Below are 5,806 nucleotides of genomic sequence, written 5' to 3' on the forward strand. Positions count from 1 at the left end.
CTATAGATTTCGTCCACCCTCTTCCAAGGGGGTTCTGGAGCCTTCCACTCAACTATTAGATAATTGCAAACTAGTGCCTGCACTTTATAATTAATACAGTTAACCCCAAAATTAATTCTAATTAATTTCTGGCTAACTATTAATTAAACATTATGATTTCCAATCAATATATTAATCTTTTAACATATTAATAAATCATTTATATTAATTTATTAATCTTATAATAAATCAATATCTCTCCTTTCATAATGTCCTTGTCTGGTTGCTAGGTTTGAGGGCAACCCAAAAGGACTGTGGTGCTATCAATTCAAGTACATACCAATTATAGTTATGGGCTTAGACACCTAATCCAACATTATCTTCCATGCTATGACACCTTGTCTTTGTTGGATTAATGTCTAAGTCCATAACTATATTTGGTATGTACTTGACCCGACCCGGCATGGTCCATTTGGGTTGCACTTCACCGACACAATTTATATGGATAATCTTTTGAGAATAGTATGTTTATGATTAATATTAATATATTATAAGTTCTAATATATTAATATGGAATCATATTATTTAATTAGTATTGATCAAGAATTAATTTATAATTAATTAAGTGATCAAAAGGAACTAATTAAATATGGACTCTTATATATATGGAATGGGCCAAGTTCATTTAGGTTGGGCTAAGCTTTCATGGATAGTCCATGGAGTGTTTAACCCATGGATCCTAGGAAATGAAAGGTCATGGGTATTAGGGTTTAACCCTAATCCTCCATACTATATAAAGATGTCTTTGGTTGGTGAAATAGACACTAGTGTGGATACACTAAAGAAGGGCTAGCCAATTTCACTAGAGAGAACCAAGTAATCATATTCTCTAAAGTATTCCAAGGTGTCTTGGTGATTTGTGATTCCACTTGAGGCTTCCACACTATTGGGGCTAAGCTCTTAAAGCTTGAAGACATCAAGCTACATCAAGAGGTATGTATTCTATCTTGTTACATTCATAGTTTTTGTATGCTAGATTAGGATAATACCTTGGATGTTCTTATTTGAATGTATAATAGAGAAAACATAGATCCAAGGTATTTAGGGTTGCATGTACACTTAGGAAGTGTTAGAATGCTCAAAACCCAACAATCTTTTCTTTAGTACTCCCACAAGGCTTTCTTTTTCATGTTTAGCTAGATCAGAAGCTATAATTACATGTTTTTGTTGGCCATCTTCAAGAAATGAATACTCCAGATGATCGGGTAGAATTTTCAGCTCAGATTTCGTGTTTCGTATGCTGAACACGTTGAGTCCAGTGAGTGGACTCGTCGAGTCCCAAGCAAAATTTGCGACCGGTCGAGTTTTTTTGAATGGACTTGTCGAGTTTGTGGATGCTACTCGGCGATTCAGGCTTTCAACACTTCTGATCTATTCATTATATTCAGCTTCCTTGAGCAATCTCTCTATCTCCATCAGGTCTCTTTCTGCATCAAATCCATCCTCAAAGGTAATGGTGGACTTGTTTGGCTTGTCTTCTTTCCATTCTTCCAACATATCAACCAATAATGTTTTGTCATCACTATACCTTGCATGCTTCATTGCTTGATCAACTCCAAATGTAACTGAATCGTCTCCCACCCGGAGGGTAAGTTTAGAATCTCGCATGTCTACTATAGCACTCGCAGTGTTGAGGAAAGGTCTTCCAAGTATGATCAGGACTTGAGGGTCTGCTTCCATGTCTAGTACTATGAAGTCCGCGGGGAACACAAACTTATCAACTTTCACCAATAGATCTTCGCATATTCCTCTTGGAAATGTCACCGTTTTATTTGCTAAGTGATTTTCCATTCAGATTGGCCTTGGCTCCGGAAGATTTAATTTCTTGAAGAATGAATGTGGCATGAGGTTAACACTTGCCCCTGAATCAACTAATGCATGTATAGCTGCTAAATTTCCGAATTGACAAGGCAAGGTCAAAATTCCCGGATCACCCTTTTTCTTAGGTAATTTGTTCAACATGGCAGCCGAACAATTTTCTTTTAAGACGACTTTCTTCACCTCTTCCATCTTCTTTCTATTCGTAAGAAGCTCTTTTAGGAATTTGGCATATTTAGGCATTTTTGCAACCACCTCAATGAATGGCATATTAATTTGAAGGGCCTTTATGTGTTCCAAGAACTTTTGGTAATCAACATCATGCTTTTCTTGTTTGGCTCGAGCTGGAAATAACAATGGAGGCTAATACGGTTTAATACGAGGCTTATTTTTCTGTTCAGGTGGGGGACTCGTCGAGTCCATATCTGAGACTCAGTGAGTCGGATCGGGATTGGTCCATCTACAGTTTTCACATCCCACTCTAATGGCATGGATGGATTGGTCCATCTTAGTCCTTCTTCTATCCATGATTTCCAATTTTGCCATCAATACCGTCATGTCATCCGAAATAGCATTCACCATTCCTCTAGTTGAGTCATTTCTTGGGTTATGATATTCTCTAGAGTGTTTAGAGAATTCTTCAATTAGCTCTTTTATCACTGGCGGTGGCTTCTTTGTGAGTGGTCCTTGCGAATCAAGGAGCTGCCTAGTGCTTACATTCACTCCATCATAGAAAATGGAGACTTCTTGTTGACTGTTTAGATCATGGTGTGGGCAGTTCCTTAGTAAGCCTTTGTATCTTTCCCATGCTTCATAAAGTGAATCTCCAGTTTGTTGCTCAAAATTGGCTATGGCTTTCTTCAATTTTTCTATTTTTGAGGGAGGACATAATTGATCAATAAATTCTTCATGCATTTTAGCCAAAGTAGTGATGAATCCTGGAGGGAGTGATTTCAACCAATCTTTCACGGCTCCCTTAAATGTGACCGGTTACATACGAAGCAAAATAGTATCACGAGTCACATTAGGAACATTCAAGTAGTCGGCTATGTCATTGACCTCGTCTAAATGCTTGTATGTGTCTTCGTGATCTTTTCCGAAGAATGGGATTTCCTAAAGTTCGGTAAGTATGTGGCCTTTACGTTCAAAGTTGGTAGTTGCAGGAATCACGGGTTTGCACGAGTCCTGGGTCGATATCATCTCACATCCTTTTCTTCCATTCACCCATGGGAACTTCATCAATGTTAGCCATGGAGTTAGCGGGTTCGCCTTCAAAGTCGCTTTCTTCATCGGATTCAGAGTCGTAATCAGTTACTTTTGGAATTGAATTTTCTTCAAAGTTTTCAAACGTGATTTCCTCGCTCTTTTGACTGCTAGATTCTACCGTTTTCTTGCTTTTCTTCTTTACAAAGACTGATCTAAGGTCCTTGAAAGGTGATTTCCTTGACGGGTTAGCGTCTTCAATAGCTTTGTCTTTGTTCTTTCTAAGAGCGGATTTCAGATCTTCATACGAAGGAACCAGAGGTGTATTTGAACCTCGGGTCATGTAATTCCTGCAATCAAAGCAAAAAACAAGCATAAAAAGAACAAAAATGAAATAAAAACGAAAATGGAAATCTGCCTTGGACTCGCCGAGTACTTGCGAGTGGACTCGATGAGTTCGAGGGTAAAATAGAGAAAAAAAAAATATAACAAACTCCTAAAAACTGAAAAACATAATAATTAAACCTATTAACTAGATTACTAAAGAAGTAACTTTGTGCAAGATAAATCTCACCCAACGAAGCGATAACACTAGCAATTAGAATTAATTTTTGAACCGTTCCCTGGCAACGGCGCCAAAAACTTGATGTGTATATAAATGCACTAGTTTAGTCCTACTTTTAAGATATAATTTATACACAAAGAGGCAGTGGACCTGTCAATTGGTGGTCTAGTTGAATAAGCAGGGTATCGAACATAGGGAACGGTACTTAAACTAATGACTAGAAATAACTAAAAGTAGTAATCAAAGTAAAAGGTTTTCTCTAGTTTTGCAAGACTAGAAACTGAAATAATTAACTAATACACTAATTAAGTAACTAACAGCTAAAGCAAGTAGAAACCAACTAAATTCAATAATAAGAAGAATTATGTTTAGGTTCGATTCATTTACTCATATGGTTGATTTTATGGTAAATGTGATGGATTAATTGTTATTGGCTACCGATTAAAGTGATTATGTTCACATTCGCTATTACAAATCCTTAGAAAATAGATCAATTTAAGTTTTGATCAAGTGATTAAACTAATAAATTTCCTAATTTATTTATTCAGGTTAAATAAGACTTGTAGTTAGCTAATCAAATTACTAATTCAATTAACCTCTTGTTGATGGTTTGTCACACAAGCTCACACATTAACTTACCCATTTTCTAGTTAACCCTAGTTTCACATTCGCTATTCCTAGGCACATAACAATGTCTTCACATAAATCATATGAGGTAAGCAATTAAGAGATGTTCATGCAGCTTAATTACTTGTTAATTAACAGAAAATAGTTGTGGTTAATGCATAACGTTTTTTAACAAGCTTAATAAAACAAAACTCACCAATAAACAATTAATCCAACCATAAATCAAACCATAGTCATAAATTTATCTACTCTAAACATAAGATACAAGGTTTAGCTCATGATTACAACAGAAAGTAACTCAAAAAACAAGATCTAGTAGTTCACACATAGTTTAAACAAGAGATAAAGTAAAGAGTAAAGTTAGATTGTCTTTTTCCTCCTCGAATTCCAGAGCTCCTGCAGCACCTTTGATCGCAAATTAATCCCCAAGGGTTCCAGTGAGGGCTTTAGTTTCGGCAATTGGCTTCTATTTATAGACTTCAGAAAACATGGGCTACTCGTCGAGTAGATAACCGAATCGCCGAGTCCCCTTATTAAAAATCTATGTATGGCAAGGACTTGTATTTGCTTCGCGAACAATCGAGTGGACTCGTCGAGTAGACATCCAACTCGCCGAGACCTTCAAGATTTTTACTCTTTTTTTCTTCTGTATTCAATTCCCAAGTTCCCGGTTGCATTCCCCTCTTCCTTTTGCTCCTTAGCACATCTTTTAGACCGAAAATATAATTTAAACAAAATTATGTACCTTTTGTCCATAAATTGCAATAAATTAGCCAAAAAGTAATAACATTCTAATCTAAATATATAGCTAAATATGCACATATCAAACACTCAAAAGTTTTATAAATTATATTATGTTTAATTAACATTTAGTGAAATGTTTACTATAAAAATGCCAATCTTTTAGGAAGACATGCATACAAATCATATACAAATTTCAGAAAGAAAACAAACTTAAAGGTTTTTGTATTTGGTTGAGGTCTTATCACCACTTTTGGAGATATGCTATTATATTAGAACTTTTAATTTGTAAGTTCGTTATACTAATTCGTTTTTATATTTTCTTTGTTTTTGGATTATTATAATAAAGTCGTTGTAAATTGTGGTTTAATCGTTAATATATTGATCATATGTTATATAGGGTGATTTCGAAAATATTTAATTAAATATTTTAAATATGTTTTTATTTTGTAATTGTACCGTTTCAAAAAGATAATTAATTAAAACTTATATATATATATATATATATATATATATATATATATATATATATATATATATATATATATATATGTTATACTTTCCATCTCTCTCTCTCTCTCTATATATATATATATATATATATATATATATATATATATATATATATATATATATATATATATATAGAGAGAGAGAGAGAGAGAGAGAGAGAGAAAGAGAGCGAGCTAGGTTCAAATGTTTCTAGCAACTATTGTGTACATGTATGCACCAATAAGAATTGAGGAAATAATAAATCATTAAAAGGTATAATACTAATCTTTACATATTTAATGATGGTAATTCATTAACTTC

The 5,806-nt window shown here is 34.3% G+C and overlaps 1 non-coding gene across 1 annotated transcript; it reads left to right on the forward strand.

Annotated features, from left to right (window-relative positions):
- Nucleotides 1-2,617: 2,617 nt before the first annotated feature.
- Nucleotides 2,618-2,724, forward strand: LOC145056037 (small nucleolar RNA R71). Its single transcript, XR_013685578.1, has one exon. It is a non-coding gene; the product is annotated as a small nucleolar RNA R71 (small nucleolar RNA).
- The last annotated feature ends 3,082 nt before the right edge of the window (nucleotides 2,725-5,806 follow it).

The sequence above is a fragment of the Lactuca serriola genome, chromosome 5 (genome assembly GCF_051521515.1).
Source record: "Lactuca serriola cultivar US96UC23 chromosome 5, Lser_US96UC23_V15, whole genome shotgun sequence".
Lineage (NCBI taxonomy): Eukaryota > Viridiplantae > Streptophyta > Magnoliopsida > Asterales > Asteraceae > Lactuca > Lactuca serriola.